This window comes from Hyla sarda, unplaced genomic scaffold (genome assembly GCF_029499605.1).
Source record: "Hyla sarda isolate aHylSar1 unplaced genomic scaffold, aHylSar1.hap1 scaffold_1652, whole genome shotgun sequence".
NCBI classification, from domain to species: domain Eukaryota; kingdom Metazoa; phylum Chordata; class Amphibia; order Anura; family Hylidae; genus Hyla; species Hyla sarda.
This window is the reverse complement of record NW_026608291.1, coordinates 1-17,848: the sequence shown is the minus strand read 5'-3', so window position 1 is coordinate 17,848 and position 17,848 is coordinate 1. Positions and strand designations below refer to the sequence as shown.

At 44.1% G+C, this 17,848-nt stretch overlaps 6 non-coding genes across 6 annotated transcripts; all 6 read right to left on the bottom strand.

Moving 5' to 3' along the window:
- Positions 1 to 449: 449 nt before the first annotated feature.
- Positions 450 to 648, bottom strand: LOC130311670 (U2 spliceosomal RNA). The gene has a single exon (XR_008859988.1). It is a non-coding gene; the product is annotated as a U2 spliceosomal RNA (small nuclear RNA).
- A 7,182-nt stretch (positions 649 to 7,830) lies between these two features.
- On the bottom strand, positions 7,831 to 8,021 carry LOC130311643 (U2 spliceosomal RNA). The gene has a single exon (XR_008859960.1). It is a non-coding gene; the product is annotated as a U2 spliceosomal RNA (small nuclear RNA).
- Positions 8,022 to 10,106: 2,085 nt separating this feature from the next.
- LOC130311672 (U2 spliceosomal RNA) lies at positions 10,107 to 10,297 on the bottom strand. Its single transcript, XR_008859990.1, has one exon. It is a non-coding gene; the product is annotated as a U2 spliceosomal RNA (small nuclear RNA).
- A 2,084-nt stretch (positions 10,298 to 12,381) lies between these two features.
- LOC130311671 (U2 spliceosomal RNA) lies at positions 12,382 to 12,572 on the bottom strand. Its single transcript, XR_008859989.1, has one exon. It is a non-coding gene; the product is annotated as a U2 spliceosomal RNA (small nuclear RNA).
- A 2,087-nt stretch (positions 12,573 to 14,659) lies between these two features.
- On the bottom strand, positions 14,660 to 14,850 carry LOC130311665 (U2 spliceosomal RNA). The gene has a single exon (XR_008859982.1). It is a non-coding gene; the product is annotated as a U2 spliceosomal RNA (small nuclear RNA).
- A 2,085-nt stretch (positions 14,851 to 16,935) lies between these two features.
- Positions 16,936 to 17,126, bottom strand: LOC130311653 (U2 spliceosomal RNA). The gene has a single exon (XR_008859970.1). It is a non-coding gene; the product is annotated as a U2 spliceosomal RNA (small nuclear RNA).
- Between the last annotated feature and the right edge of the window lie 722 nt (positions 17,127 to 17,848).

Here is a 17,848-nt window from a genome sequence, read left to right as displayed (position 1 = left end):
AGTTACATAGTTAGTACGGTCGAAAAAAGACATATGTCCATCAAGTTCAACCAGGGAATTAAGGGGTAGGGGTGTGGCGCGATATTGGGGAAGGGATGAGATTTTATATTTCTTCATAAGCATTAATCTTATTTTGTCAATTAGGAACATTCAGCACCCACCCGCTATCAAGGCAGCTGCCTATCATGTCATGCCCTACCTGCACAGGTGTGCTGGCTACTCAAATGATCCAATTAAGGAGGCCATTTAGTCAGCAGCAGCAGAAGTCCTGTGCCTGGACGCTCCAACAGGGGCCAGACACAAGCAGAAGCAGAAGCAGCAGAAGCAGCAGCAGCACCACCTTTTGTTTTTTGGCTGCAGCAGCAGCAAGGCCCACAGGGCTGGCTAGCTGGCTAGCCAGCAAGCAGGTAGCAATGAAAGTAGGAATCTTTCTTTTTAACCCTGTAAGGGGGTGGTGCACTGTACCCGAAGATACTGCCATATCGGGTCAATGCATAGGGCGACGGAAGCAAGCTTCGAAATCGGCCCCCGTTCTCAAAAATCCATTTAATATATGGTCCCCAGATAGGGGACGTATCAGATATTAAACTGATAAGAACAGATTTTTTTTTTTTTTTTTTTTTTTTTTTTTCCTCAGTTACAGACTATTGTTTGGACGATCATCAGGTCACCTACCAAGACTCGTCACTTAAAACAATATCTGAAAAAACATCATACGGAAAAAACTAACTAAGGGAACCGAGTGCCAAGAAAAAGTGACCAAACAACAAAACAAAAAAACATGTCAAAAACAATCACAGAAATTGGTCAAAAACTTACAGCTTTCTCCTTTACGTACTTCTTATAAATTTTTCCATCGTGTATGCATCCAGATTTTCTCCGCTTCTTCTTCACCAATTCTCTTTTTGTCCAGTAGAAAGATAGTAAAAATCCTTCCTAAAAACAATCTTTTCAATTCCCTCGGAGAAATAACAACATTTTTAAAAACAAGCAAATTGCGTGAGTCCCATAAAACCTCTTTAAAAACAGAAAAAAGAATCCAATTAGTACGTGTATCTTCCTTTTTACTAAGATCTTGACCAATAAAAACTTTCTCAAAAGAAAAACTGTTATATCCAGTGAGTTGGATTAAAAACTTCTTTAAAAACATAAAAAATTCTTTTGCATAAAAACAGTCCCAATAAAGGTGCACTAAGTCTTCTCTACCTCCACAACCCTCTCTTGGGCATCTGTCACTTATTCTCAAACCTCTTCCATTTAAAAAAGATCGGGTTGGGAGGCAGCCATGAAAGGACATCCAACTAACGTCTTTTTGTCTGTTTGATAGTCCAATAACTTTAAAAAACTTCCAAATCTTCACAGACTGAGCATTAGTGCAGAATGGTACTTCATATAATCTCTCATTTTTCCTTATTTCTTGTTCTATTTTCTTTTTATTAGGTTCACCTAAAGAGCTCAAACCAAATTGATCATTGAAAGACCTGAGGAGCACATAGAAGGTAGGTATCACATGTGCTATGGGTCTCCTCAAATCCCTCTCACACCAGCCCCATTTGGAAAACAACCATCCTGCAAGGTATTTACTCATGTCTGCCGCCCTATTATTGCACTGTATCAATTTAAAAATTAAAAGAAAATAGTGCACCTTTAAAAACAGATCAATGTTTGGAAAGTTATATCCGCCCAAATTCATACTCTTCATCACTTCTTCTCTTCTCATTTTCTCCATCTTAGACCCCCAGAAGAACACAAAAAGCTTCCTTGTGACTCTCCTAGTCCATAACTTCCCTGGAGGAAGCACCATAGCCGTATACAAGAGAAGCGGTAGGATTACAGACTTAATGATAAGAACTTTCCCTTTAAGTGACAAGTTCCTTAACCTCCAGAAGGATAGCTTCTTCTCAATTTTACTGTCCAAAGTCTCATAACTTTTCTTTCCTTTGAGGTCTTTATCAAATATCACTCCTAGCACTTCAATGTCTTCTTTTTCCTTAACACCATCCACTACTATATTCTCTTGGTTCCCAAAACTGCATAATTGGCACTTCCCCCAGTTCACATTCATCCCAGCCACACAACAAAAAATCCTCACATGCAAATTTACTCTGTTGAGATCTGCTTGGGATGTACAAGTAAAAACCACATCGTCCATATAACTTAAAACCTTTAACTTACTACCATCACTACCTGGAATAAAAACACCACTCACACATTTATCTTTCTGCACATTCTTCAACAGGCCCTCTATAACGCATATAAACAGAATTGGGGAGAGTGGGCATCCCTGTCTGACTCCAGACAAGACATTAAAAGCAGGCCCCACATGCCCATTTACTAAAATCTGACTTGTCACCCCATGATAAAAACTCATAATAACAGATAATAACTTTTCTGGAATACCTAAGTGTTTTAAAGCAATGAACATAAAATCATGTGCAACCTTATCATAAGCCTTTTCGAAATCTATGGACTCAACAAACAGTGCATTCTTGTTAAAGTTACTGTAATAAATAGAGTCTCTTAAAAGCAATAAATTATCTGTTATTTTTCTTTTCGGTACTGCACAAACTTGGTATTCTCCCACAAGGTGGTCCACTACATCACTCAGTCTATTAGCCACAATCTTAGCAATTATCTTGTAGTCACAATTTAATAAAGTTATAGGTCTCCAATTTTTAAGATCTCTGCCATCACCTTTTTTATGAATTAATGTTATGACCCCTTTCTTCATAGATTCAGCTAAAACACCTGAGTTAAAAACATATTGCACCACCCGTGTAAACTCTTTACTTAAAATATTCCAGAACGCGGAATAAAACTCAGCGGGGAGACCATCACAGCCTGGTGTCTTCCCTTTGGCCATCTTATCCAGGGCCTGCTTGATCTCCCCTTCACTAACATCATCAATCAAAAAATCTACTTTTTCAACAGGAACATTATTCTCCAAAATATTACAATAATCATTCATCTCCGTCTCACTGGCTCTGCTCTTATTACTAAAGAGTGTCTCATAAAATCTGCCAATCTCCTTCACCATCTCCTCTCCAAAAACTTCCCCCGTAGGGGTAAAAACAGATTTAAAAACACCTTTAGCATTAAAACATTTTTTAAAGAAATACCGTGTACACTGCTCATTTTCTTCTAGGTGCTGCACTTTAGACTTATATACAATATTCCTTCCCTTTTCCAACAACCTTTTTTTCATCTCCCCCTTCACCTTAACAATCTCATCCTCCACCTCCACACCAACACGTTTAAACTTATAGAGAGTCTCTAACCGGGATACAAGCCTTTCATCACTCCTCCTCTTCTCTTGTGCTCTCTTTATGCAAAACATCTTAAAGAAATTAGAAAACTCTCCTTTAGCCCATTCCCACCACACTAAGACATTACTAAAATCAGGTTGTTTAGAAACACAGGATAAAAACACATGATTAAAACCAGCCATTACTTCCTCATCTTCCAATAGACTTACATTTAATTTCCAGAGCCCCCTCCCAAAATGAAGGGACTCTGTGACACTTATCTCAGCCGACACCATCTTGTGGTCTGAGAAAGTTGACATCATTTGATTGCACCGGACCACCTTAATCCCATCAGAGACCAGGATGTAATCGATCCGGGATTTACAGCGGCCACTATCTGATATGTACGTATATCTTTCATCAGTTCTAACCATCAGTCCAACATCAGTAAAATGCAAGTCTTGAATAAATTGATTTAAAACATTGGAAGTAATATCAGTTCTAACCTCAGCAGAGCTCTCACGATCATTGACGGATCTAATGCAGTTAAAATCGCCAACAATAATAGTATCTTCACGACCAGGGATAAAAAACTTAAGGGACTCTAAAAAAGACAAACGTGCTTGTTTTTCTGCTGGAGCATACACATTAAAAATTCTCATCCTCTGGCCCAAAACCTCAAAAATTAAAACCATACAACGACCAGGTACTAAAGTTTGGCAATTTAAAACTTTAATGTCCCTGTTTCGCAATAAAATCCCAACACCTTCATTTTTGTTTTCTGCACATGTGGACCAGAAGGACTGCCCACACTTCCACTCATTTGCATAAGGTGCTGACTTTATTGCACACTCCTGTAAACATATCACATCACTTCTAACATTCTCAAGAATATCAAAAATTGCAGCTCTCCTAATTTCAGACTCAATACTTCTTACATTAATAGTTGTTACAACCAAAGTCATAACAACTAGGAAAAGAAAACCAAATGCTTTAAAATCCATCTTAACTTAGAAATTAACATTTTGGCCTTCAACTTTCCTATGTAAACTTGCAAAACAATCAGGCGACCCTATGTTAGAGTCCCTGTCTATTTCATTATCACTACCAAGAACAAGGGCTTCCTGATCCTCAGACCAGCTCCCTGTCTTACACCTTTTATTCACAACCTGCACATCCTCATCTTCCTCCTCCTCTTCTTCCTTACTGCGAGAAACTCTCTGACCAGGTGTTAGAGATCTCTGAGATGACCCAACAACTTCCATTCCCTCCTCCTCCCCCACAATTGGGTTTGGACATTCAATATCATCCATAGCCTCTTCACTAGAAAGAACATCACCATACACTGTCTCAATTTTCTCCACCACTTTCACTTTTTTTGCTTTTTTCTTTTTCACCAAGGTAAATTCACCTCCCACACCTGTCTCCTCACCAGTCACAGCAGTGGAAACACCCTCCTCCCCTGATCTCTCCTGAGTACTAATGTGCTCCACTATCACAGAACTTTCCTCAGCCATCTGTGCCACATTAACACTCACACTCACACTCTCACCAACTCCAGGAACAAACCTCCCTCCCCCTTTTTCTCTTTGTTCTCCTCTATTCCCAGCTGCATCAGCATAACTTCTCTTCTTTTTATACCACATATCACAGCCTCTTGCCAAATGTTCCTCACTTCCACAGATATCACATGTCTTCTTCTCTGTACAAATACTTGCTTCATGACCAGTTTTCCCACAATTTCTGCAACATTCTCCTTTCTCAGGGCAATAATCCTGCACATGGCCATAGGCATGGCACTTTCTACAATATTGCAACTGGCCTTCATAAAAGCAGAAACCTCTCTCTCCTCCGATAGAAAACACCTGTGGTATGCTCTTCCTTCCATCTTGCATTCCTTCATCTTTTTTAAATTTTACAATAAACTTTCTCTTACAATTAAAGTACCCAAACTTGTTCTTAAGTCTTCCTATAAATTTCACTTCCTCGCAATACCGGAACAAAAAGTTTGTAACCATTTCATCAGAAACCTTAGGATTATACATGTGGACAATTACTACCTTTGTTGTATTCATAAATAACGGTTCCACTTTAATCTTCTTCATTATAGCAGGCTCACTTTTCCTCTTCATTTCTTCAAGATCCATATAGACTCTCTGGCAAATCTCAGAACCACAAAAAGTAATATCATAAATTCCTTGCCTAGGAAAATCCTGTATAGCCAATACATTCCATACCTGTAGGTAATCAAGCTTGCGAAGAATCTCCACAACGATTTGGTCAAGTCCGATCGTCCCCCGGTGCTCGCCAGGAACGTAGATCCGCACCGTGTCCTCAAGTCCACGCGCCTTCTCGCTCATTTTTGCAGGTAAAACCCACGATCGCAGCTCAGCAACAATCCAGGGCCCCCCGTAAAGAGGGCCCCGATCACCACTCCTTTCAACCCAAACCACGCACAGAAATCCACACGTGATCTTAGCCAAAAGGCCGAGAAGCGATAACCGTGAAAGGGGCGGGCCCAACAAGGTCCCCTTCATGGGCACTATCACTGCTTGCTGTCAGGGAGGCTGCCAGACAATTTTCCATGCACACTCTGGGCTGGGGGGCAGTCAACCACCAGTACACACAGCAGAACCTAAACCCATACCATTATTGCTAAGCAGCAAGACAGGGGCCCATTGCACTCCCACGGGGCCTTTTTAAATGCAATCCATAACCCGGATTTGCCAGGAACCCTTCTTACTCCTCCTACTTGCATGTGACACTGGGCTTAGGATCTGCATAGGAAACACACACACAAGCACACACCTACCTTTGTTGCCTGCAGATGCCTCCTTGGCTGTCCCCAAACGGTATCAAACCAACACCCACGGGAAGCTGTAAGCATAGAGGACATGCCTGCACCCCATTGGACTTACCTGTGTGGGTTAAATCCGGGTTATTTGACAACCTATGGCGGTGATGGTTCTGCTCAGGCAGAGCAGTGCTGATGCTCCTCATAAAGCTGTCGCTGCTGTGAAGGTTCTAGGTGACATCACAAATCCCTATGGTTACATACACAACAAAGCTGGGTTGTTGTTGTTTACACTCTGCAAGGCCTGTGGAAGTGAGTGACATCATAGCACTGTAGTTCTGAGGGTTCAAGATGGATGCAACAATCTCCTGTTGCTTCTATGAAGGCCGTAATAGACGACATCACCAAACAGCTCCATAGTCACATACACAGCAAAGGAGAGATGTTGTTTACACCTAGTGATGTCAGTGGTATTGAGTGACATCACAGCACAGTGCTAAGGCTCCTGGGCCTGGACACAGCAGCGGCTGCAATATCTCAACGGAGAATACGTTTATATCTATGTGTGTGTGTGCGCATATATATATATATATATATATATATATATATATATATATATATTTCTCCGCCGAAATCACTTTTAAACCCATTTCCACCTTTTTTTCCCTTCTCTTCCTCTTACTTTTTTTTCACGTTTTTTTACGTTTTTCTCCTTTTCGCCTCTTTTCTGGGCGTATTATTCTTCTTTTTCTTCTTTTTTTTCGTCTAATGCATACCCCATCAGTGCAGCAATGCTTATTCAATACCGCCAGCAGATGGAGACACTGGGGGATAATTTTCTAAGGATTTATACTGATTTTTCCTGTCTGAATTTGTCGCACAGAAAGTTGCAGGCCAAATATGTGTGACATTTCTGCGACTTTAGCTTCTAGAGCATTTTTACAACATTATACATAGGTGCTGAATACATAAAAAGCGACTGTTCAGCGACAGACAAGTCGCATCGGCTGAAAGTAGGCCAGAATGTCAGTCCATGTTGGAGCAGGTTTAGATACAGTCTAAAGCATAGATCTCAAAGTCTGTGCACAGAATTTAGCAAGGGCCTCGCACCTTCTGATGCATCAGGTAGGTGCACAATAGCATAGCCTAACCCTCTGTACTTTGGTCTATATTGATGCGGGACATAGACAGCCAGCTGATGACCAATCCATTAGTGCAATGGATGGCTGGAAGCATTTGTCTTTGCCTTTGCAATACCACAGAAGCAATGCATGGTCAATGTACAGCAATGACACACCTGTGTGAACAGCCAGGAGACCCCCCCCCCCATGTTATGTTACATAGTTACATAGTTAGTACGGTCGAAAAAAGACATATGTCCATCAAGTTCAACCAGGGAATTAAGGGGTAGGGGTGTGGCGCGATATTGGGGAAGGGATGAGATTTTATATTTCTTCATAAGCATTAATCTTATTTTGTCAATTAGGAACATTCAGCACCCACCCGCTATCAAGGCAGCTGCCTATCATGTCATGCCCTACCTGCACAGGTGTGCTGGCTACTCAAATGATCCAATTAAGGAGGCCATTTAGTCAGCAGCAGCAGAAGTCCTGTGCCTGGACGCTCCAACAGGGGCCAGACACAAGCAGAAGCAGAAGCAGCAGAAGCAGCAGCAGCACCACCTTTTGTTTTTTGGCTGCAGCAGCAGCAAGGCCCACAGGGCTGGCTAGCTGGCTAGCCAGCAAGCAGGTAGCAATGAAAGTAGGAATCTTTCTTTTTAACCCTGTAAGGGGGTGGTGCACTGTACCCGAAGATACTGCCATATCGGGTCAATGCATAGGGCGACGGAAGCAAGCTTCGAAATCGGCCCCCGTTCTCAAAAATCCATTTAATATATGGTCCCCAGATAGGGGACGTATCAGATATTAAACTGATAAGAACAGATACTACACTTGATCTTAGCCAAAAGGCCGAGAAGCGATAACCGTGAAAGGGGCGGGCCCAACAAGGTCCCCTTCATGGGCACTATCACTGCTTGCTGTCAGGGAGGCTGCCAGACAATTTTCCATGCACACTCTGGGATGGGGGGCAGTCAACCACCAGTACACACAGCAGAACCTAAACCCATACCATTATTGCTAAGCAGCAAGACAGGGGCCCATTGCACTCCCACGGGGCCTTTTTAAATGCAATCCATAACCCGGATTTGCCAGGAACCCTTCTTACTCCTCCTACTTGCATGTGACACTGGGCTTAGGATCTGCATAGGAAACACACACACAAGCACACACCTACCTTTGTTGCCTGCAGATGCCTCCTTGGCTGTCCCCAAACGGTATCAAACCAACACCCACGGGAAGCTGTAAGCATAGAGGACATGCCTGCACCCCATTGGACTTACCTGTGTGGGTTAAATCCGGGTTATTTGACAACCTATGGCGGTGATGGTTCTGCTCAGGCAGAGCAGTGCTGATGCTCCTCATAAAGCTGTCGCTGCTGTGAAGGTTCTAGGTGACATCACAAATCCCTATGGTTACATACACAACAAAGCTGGGTTGTTGTTGTTTACACTCTGCAAGGCCTGTGGAAGTGAGTGACATCATAGCACTGTAGTTCTGAGGGTTCAAGATGGATGCAACAATCTCCTGTTGCTTCTATGAAGGCCGTAATAGACGACATCACCAAACAGCTCCATAGTCACATACACAGCAAAGGAGAGATGTTGTTTACACCTAGTGATGTCAGTGGTATTGAGTGACATCACAGCACAGTGCTAAGGCTCCTGGGCCTGGACACAGCAGCGGCTGCAATATCTCAACGGAGAATACGTTTATATCTATGTGTGTGTGTGCGCATATATATATATATATATATATATATATATATATATATATATTTCTCCGCCGAAATCACTTTTAAACCCATTTCCACCTTTTTTTCCCTTCTCTTCCTCTTACTTTTTTTTCACGTTTTTTTACGTTTTTCTCCTTTTCGCCTCTTTTCTGGGCGTATTATTCTTCTTTTTCTTCTTTTTTTTCGTCTAATGCATACCCCATCAGTGCAGCAATGCTTATTCAATACCGCCAGCAGATGGAGACACTGGGGGATAATTTTCTAAGGATTTATACTGATTTTTCCTGTCTGAATTTGTCGCACAGAAAGTTGCAGGCCAAATATGTGTGACATTTCTGCGACTTTAGCTTCTAGAGCATTTTTACAACATTATACATAGGTGCTGAATACATAAAAAGCGACTGTTCAGCGACAGACAAGTCGCATCGGCTGAAAGTAGGCCAGAATGTCAGTCCATGTTGGAGCAGGTTTAGATACAGTCTAAAGCATAGATCTCAAAGTCTGTGCACAGAATTTAGCAAGGGCCTCGCACCTTCTGATGCATCAGGTAGGTGCACAATAGCATAGCCTAACCCTCTGTACTTTGGTCTATATTGATGCGGGACATAGACAGCCAGCTGATGACCAATCCATTAGTGCAATGGATGGCTGGAAGCATTTGTCTTTGCCTTTGCAATACCACAGAAGCAATGCATGGTCAATGTACAGCAATGACACACCTGTGTGAACAGCCAGGAGACCCCCCCCCCCCATGTTATGTTACATAGTTACATAGTTAGTACGGTCGAAAAAAGACATATGTCCATCAAGTTCAACCAGGGAATTAAGGGGTAGGGGTGTGGCGCGATATTGGGGAAGGGATGAGATTTTATATTTCTTCATAAGCATTAATCTTATTTTGTCAATTAGGAACATTCAGCACCCACCCGCTATCAAGGCAGCTGCCTATCATGTCATGCCCTACCTGCACAGGTGTGCTGGCTACTCAAATGATCCAATTAAGGAGGCCATTTAGTCAGCAGCAGCAGAAGTCCTGTGCCTGGACGCTCCAACAGGGGCCAGACACAAGCAGAAGCAGAAGCAGCAGAAGCAGCAGCAGCACCACCTTTTGTTTTTTGGCTGCAGCAGCAGCAAGGCCCACAGGGCTGGCTAGCTGGCTAGCCAGCAAGCAGGTAGCAATGAAAGTAGGAATCTTTCTTTTTAACCCTGTAAGGGGGTGGTGCACTGTACCCGAAGATACTGCCATATCGGGTCAATGCATAGGGCGACGGAAGCAAGCTTCGAAATCGGCCCCCGTTCTCAAAAATCCATTTAATATATGGTCCCCAGATAGGGGACGTATCAGATATTAAACTGATAAGAACAGATACTACACTTGATCTTAGCCAAAAGGCCGAGAAGCGATAACCGTGAAAGGGGCGGGCCCAACAAGGTCCCCTTCATGGGCACTATCACTGCTTGCTGTCAGGGAGGCTGCCAGACAATTTTCCATGCACACTCTGGGCTGGGGGGCAGTCAACCACCAGTACACACAGCAGAACCTAAACCCATACCATTATTGCTAAGCAGCAAGACAGGGGCCCATTGCACTCCCACGGGGCCTTTTTAAATGCAATCCATAACCCGGATTTGCCAGGAACCCTTCTTACTCCTCCTACTTGCATGTGACACTGGGCTTAGGATCTGCATAGGAAACACACACACAAGCACACACCTACCTTTGTTGCCTGCAGATGCCTCCTTGGCTGTCCCCAAACGGTATCAAACCAACACCCACGGGAAGCTGTAAGCATAGAGGACATGCCTGCACCCCATTGGACTTACCTGTGTGGGTTAAATCCGGGTTATTTGACAACCTATGGCGGTGATGGTTCTGCTCAGGCAGAGCAGTGCTGATGCTCCTCATAAAGCTGTCGCTGCTGTGAAGGTTCTAGGTGACATCACAAATCCCTATGGTTACATACACAACAAAACTGGGTTGTTGTTGTTTACACTCTGCAAGGCCTGTGGAAGTGAGTGACATCATAGCACTGTAGTTCTGAGGGTTCAAGATGGATGCAACAATCTCCTGTTGCTTCTATGAAGGCCGTAATAGACGACATCACCAAACAGCTCCATAGTCACATACACAGCAAAGGAGAGATGTTGTTTACACCTAGTGATGTCAGTGGTATTGAGTGACATCACAGCACAGTGCTAAGGCTCCTGGGCCTGGACACAGCAGCGGCTGCAATATCTCAACGGAGAATACGTTTATATCTATGTGTGTGTGTGCGCATATATATATATATATATATATATATATATATATATATATATATATTTCTCCGCCGAAATCACTTTTAAACCCATTTCCACCTTTTTTTCCCTTCTCTTCCTCTTACTTTTTTTTCACGTTTTTTTACGTTTTTCTCCTTTTCGCCTCTTTTCTGGGCGTATTATTCTTCTTTTTCTTCTTTTTTTTCGTCTAATGCATACCCCATCAGTGCAGCAATGCTTATTCAATACCGCCAGCAGATGGAGACACTGGGGGATAATTTTCTAAGGATTTATACTGATTTTTCCTGTCTGAATTTGTCGCACAGAAAGTTGCAGGCCAAATATGTGTGACATTTCTGCGACTTTAGCTTCTAGAGCATTTTTACAACATTATACATAGGTGCTGAATACATAAAAAGCGACTGTTCAGCGACAGACAAGTCGCATCGGCTGAAAGTAGGCCAGAATGTCAGTCCATGTTGGAGCAGGTTTAGATACAGTCTAAAGCATAGATCTCAAAGTCTGTGCACAGAATTTAGCAAGGGCCTCGCACCTTCTGATGCATCAGGTAGGTGCACAATAGCATAGCCTAACCCTCTGTACTTTGGTCTATATTGATGCGGGACATAGACAGCCAGCTGATGACCAATCCATTAGTGCAATGGATGGCTGGAAGCATTTGTCTTTGCCTTTGCAATACCACAGAAGCAATGCATGGTCAATGTACAGCAATGACACACCTGTGTGAACAGCCAGGAGACCCCCCCCCCATGTTATGTTACATAGTTACATAGTTAGTACGGTCGAAAAAAGACATATGTCCATCAAGTTCAACCAGGGAATTAAGGGGTAGGGGTGTGGCGCGATATTGGGGAAGGGATGAGATTTTATATTTCTTCATAAGCATTAATCTTATTTTGTCAATTAGGAACATTCAGCACCCACCCGCTATCAAGGCAGCTGCCTATCATGTCATGCCCTACCTGCACAGGTGTGCTGGCTACTCAAATGATCCAATTAAGGAGGCCATTTAGTCAGCAGCAGCAGAAGTCCTGTGCCTGGACGCTCCAACAGGGGCCAGACACAAGCAGAAGCAGCAGAAGCAGCAGCAGCAGCACCACCTTTTGTTTTTTGGCTGCAGCAGCAGCAAGGCCCACAGGGCTGGCTAGCTGGCTAGCCAGCAAGCAGGTAGCAATGAAAGTAGGAATCTTTCTTTTTAACCCTGTAAGGGGGTGGTGCACTGTACCCGAAGATACTGCCATATCGGGTCAATGCATAGGGCGACGGAAGCAAGCTTCGAAATCGGCCCCCGTTCTCAAAAATCCATTTAATATATGGTCCCCAGATAGGGGACGTATCAGATATTAAACTGATAAGAACAGATACTACACTTGATCTTAGCCAAAAGGCCGAGAAGCGATAACCGTGAAAGGGGCGGGCCCAACAAGGTCCCCTTCATGGGCACTATCACTGCTTGCTGTCAGGGAGGCTGCCAGACAATTTTCCATGCACACTCTGGGCTGGGGGGCAGTCAACCACCAGTACACACAGCAGAACCTAAACCCATACCATTATTGCTAAGCAGCAAGACAGGGGCCCATTGCACTCCCACGGGGCCTTTTTAAATGCAATCCATAACCCGGATTTGCCAGGAACCCTTCTTACTCCTCCTACTTGCATGTGACACTGGGCTTAGGATCTGCATAGGAAACACACACACAAGCACACACCTACCTTTGTTGCCTGCAGATGCCTCCTTGGCTGTCCCCAAACGGTATCAAACCAACACCCACGGGAAGCTGTAAGCATAGAGGACATGCCTGCACCCCATTGGACTTACCTGTGTGGGTTAAATCCGGGTTATTTGACAACCTATGGCGGTGATGGTTCTGCTCAGGCAGAGCAGTGCTGATGCTCCTCATAAAGCTGTCGCTGCTGTGAAGGTTCTAGGTGACATCACAAATCCCTATGGTTACATACACAACAAAGCTGGGTTGTTGTTGTTTACACTCTGCAAGGCCTGTGGAAGTGAGTGACATCATAGCACTGTAGTTCTGAGGGTTCAAGATGGATGCAACAATCTCCTGTTGCTTCTATGAAGGCCGTAATAGACGACATCACCAAACAGCTCCATAGTCACATACACAGCAAAGGAGAGATGTTGTTTACACCTAGTGATGTCAGTGGTATTGAGTGACATCACAGCACAGTGCTAAGGCTCCTGGGCCTGGACACAGCAGCGGCTGCAATATCTCAACGGAGAATACGTTTATATCTATGTGTGTGTGTGCGCATATATATATATATATATATATATATATATATATATATATATATTTCTCCGCCGAAATCACTTTTAAACCCATTTCCACCTTTTTTTCCCTTCTCTTCCTCTTACTTTTTTTTCACGTTTTTTTACGTTTTTCTCCTTTTCGCCTCTTTTCTGGGCGTATTATTCTTCTTTTTCTTCTTTTTTTTCGTCTAATGCATACCCCATCAGTGCAGCAATGCTTATTCAATACCGCCAGCAGATGGAGACACTGGGGGATAATTTTCTAAGGATTTATACTGATTTTTCCTGTCTGAATTTGTCGCACAGAAAGTTGCAGGCCAAATATGTGTGACATTTCTGCGACTTTAGCTTCTAGAGCATTTTTACAACATTATACATAGGTGCTGAATACATAAAAAGCGACTGTTCAGCGACAGACAAGTCGCATCGGCTGAAAGTAGGCCAGAATGTCAGTCCATGTTGGAGCAGGTTTAGATACAGTCTAAAGCATAGATCTCAAAGTCTGTGCACAGAATTTAGCAAGGGCCTCGCACCTTCTGATGCATCAGGTAGGTGCACAATAGCATAGCCTAACCCTCTGTACTTTGGTCTATATTGATGCGGGACATAGACAGCCAGCTGATGACCAATCCATTAGTGCAATGGATGGCTGGAAGCATTTGTCTTTGCCTTTGCAATACCACAGAAGCAATGCATGGTCAATGTACAGCAATGACACACCTGTGTGAACAGCCAGGAGACCCCCCCCCCCCATGTTATGTTACATAGTTACATAGTTAGTACGGTCGAAAAAAGACATATGTCCATCAAGTTCAACCAGGGAATTAAGGGGTAGGGGTGTGGCGCGATATTGGGGAAGGGATGAGATTTTATATTTCTTCATAAGCATTAATCTTATTTTGTCAATTAGGAACATTCAGCACCCACCCGCTATCAAGGCAGCTGCCTATCATGTCATGCCCTACCTGCACAGGTGTGCTGGCTACTCAAATGATCCAATTAAGGAGGCCATTTAGTCAGCAGCAGCAGAAGTCCTGTGCCTGGACGCTCCAACAGGGGCCAGACACAAGCAGAAGCAGAAGCAGCAGAAGCAGCAGCAGCACCACCTTTTGTTTTTTGGCTGCAGCAGCAGCAAGGCCCACAGGGCTGGCTAGCTGGCTAGCCAGCAAGCAGGTAGCAATGAAAGTAGGAATCTTTCTTTTTAACCCTGTAAGGGGGTGGTGCACTGTACCCGAAGATACTGCCATATCGGGTCAATGCATAGGGCGACGGAAGCAAGCTTCGAAATCGGCCCCCGTTCTCAAAAATCCATTTAATATATGGTCCCCAGATAGGGGACGTATCAGATATTAAACTGATAAGAACAGATACTACACTTGATCTTAGCCAAAAGGCCGAGAAGCGATAACCGTGAAAGGGGCGGGCCCAACAAGGTCCCCTTCATGGGCACTATCACTGCTTGCTGTCAGGGAGGCTGCCAGACAATTTTCCATGCACACTCTGGGCTGGGGGGCAGTCAACCACCAGTACACACAGCAGAACCTAAACCCATACCATTATTGCTAAGCAGCAAGACAGGGGCCCATTGCACTCCCACGGGGCCTTTTTAAATGCAATCCATAACCCGGATTTGCCAGGAACCCTTCTTACTCCTCCTACTTGCATGTGACACTGGGCTTAGGATCTGCATAGGAAACACACACACAAGCACACACCTACCTTTGTTGCCTGCAGATGCCTCCTTGGCTGTCCCCAAACGGTATCAAACCAACACCCACGGGAAGCTGTAAGCATAGAGGACATGCCTGCACCCCATTGGACTTACCTGTGTGGGTTAAATCCGGGTTATTTGACAACCTATGGCGGTGATGGTTCTGCTCAGGCAGAGCAGTGCTGATGCTCCTCATAAAGCTGTCGCTGCTGTGAAGGTTCTAGGTGACATCACAAATCCCTATGGTTACATACACAACAAAGCTGGGTTGTTGTTGTTTACACTCTGCAAGGCCTGTGGAAGTGAGTGACATCATAGCACTGTAGTTCTGAGGGTTCAAGATGGATGCAACAATCTCCTGTTGCTTCTATGAAGGCCATAATAGACGACATCACCAAACAGCTCCATAGTCACATACACAGCAAAGGAGAGATGTTGTTTACACCTAGTGATGTCAGTGGTATTGAGTGACATCACAGCACAGTGCTAAGGCTCCTGGGCCTGGACACAGCAGCGGCTGCAATATCTCAACGGAGAATACGTTTATATCTATGTGTGTGTGTGCGCATATATATATATATATATATATATATATATATATATATATATATTTCTCCGCCGAAATCACTTTTAAACCCATTTCCACCTTTTTTTCCCTTCTCTTCCTCTTACTTTTTTTTCACGTTTTTTTACGTTTTTCTCCTTTTCGCCTCTTTTCTGGGCGTATTATTCTTCTTTTTCTTCTTTTTTTTCGTCTAATGCATACCCCATCAGTGCAGCAATGCTTATTCAATACCGCCAGCAGATGGAGACACTGGGGGATAATTTTCTAAGGATTTATACAGATTTTTCCTGTCTGAATTTGTCGCACAGAAAGTTGCAGGCCAAATATGTGTGACATTTCTGCGACTTTAGCTTCTAGAGCATTTTTACAACATTATACATAGGTGCTGAATACATAAAAAGCGACTGTTCAGCGACAGACAAGTCGCATCGGCTGAAAGTAGGCCAGAATGTCAGTCCATGTTGGAGCAGGTTTAGATACAGTCTAAAGCATAGATCTCAAAGTCTGTGCACAGAATTTAGCAAGGGCCTCGCACCTTCTGATGCATCAGGTAGGTGCACAATAGCATAGCCTAACCCTCTGTACTTTGGTCTATATTGATGCGGGACATAGACAGCCAGCTGATGACCAATCCATTAGTGCAATGGATGGCTGGAAGCATTTGTCTTTGCCTTTGCAATACCACAGAAGCAATGCATGGTCAATGTACAGCAATGACACACCTGTGTGAACAGCCAGGAGACCCCCCCCCCATGTTATGTTACATAGTTACATAGTTAGTACGGTCGAAAAAAGACATATGTCCATCAAGTTCAACCAGGGAATTAAGGGGTAGGGGTGTGGCGCGATATTGGGGAAGGGATGAGATTTTATATTTCTTCATAAGCATTAATCTTATTTTGTCAATTAGGAACATTCAGCACCCACCCGCTATCAAGGCAGCTGCCTATCATGTCATGCCCTACCTGCACAGGTGTGCTGGCTACTCAAATGATCCAATTAAGGAGGCCATTTAGTCAGCAGCAGCAGAAGTCCTGTGCCTGGACGCTCCAACAGGGGCCAGACACAAGCAGAAGCAGAAGCAGCAGAAGCAGCAGCAGCACCACCTTTTGTTTTTTGGCTGCAGCAGCAGCAAGGCCCACAGGGCTGGCTAGCTGGCTAGCCAGCAAGCAGGTAGCAATGAAAGTAGGAATCTTTCTTTTTAACCCTGTAAGGGGGTGGTGCACTGTACCCGAAGATACTGCCATATCGGGTCAATGCATAGGGCGACGGAAGCAAGCTTCGAAATCGGCCCCCGTTCTCAAAAATCCATTTAATATATGGTCCCCAGATAGGGGACGTATCAGATATTAAACTGATAAGAACAGATACTACACTTGATCTTAGCCAAAAGGCCGAGAAGCGATAACCGTGAAAGGGGCGGGCCCAACAAGGTCCCCTTCATGGGCACTATCACTGCTTGCTGTCAGGGAGGCTGCCAGACAATTTTCCATGCACACTCTGGGCTGGGGGGCAGTCAACCACCAGTACACACAGCAGAACCTAAACCCATACCATTATTGCTAAGCAGCAAGACAGGGGCCCATTGCACTCCCACGGGGCCTTTTTAAATGCAATCCATAACCCGGATTTGCCAGGAACCCTTCTTACTCCTCCTACTTGCATGTGACACTGGGCTTAGGATCTGCATAGGAAACACACACACAAGCACACACCTACCTTTGTTGCCTGCAGATGCCTCCTTGGCTGTCCCCAAACGGTATCAAACCAACACCCACGGGAAGCTGTAAGCATAGAGGACATGCCTGCACCCCATTGGACTTACCTGTGTGGGTTAAATCCGGGTTATTTGACAACCTATGGCGGTGATGGTTCTGCTCAGGCAGAGCAGTGCTGATGCTCCTCATAAAGCTGTCGCTGCTGTGAAGGTTCTAGGTGACATCACAAATCCCTATGGTTACATACACAACAAAGCTGGGTTGTTGTTGTTTACACTCTGCAAGGCCTGTGGAAGTGAGTGACATCATAGCACTGTAGTTCTGAGGGTTCAAGATGGATGCAACAATCTCCTGTTGCTTCTATGAAGGCCGTAATAGACGACATCACCAAACAGCTCCATAGTCACATA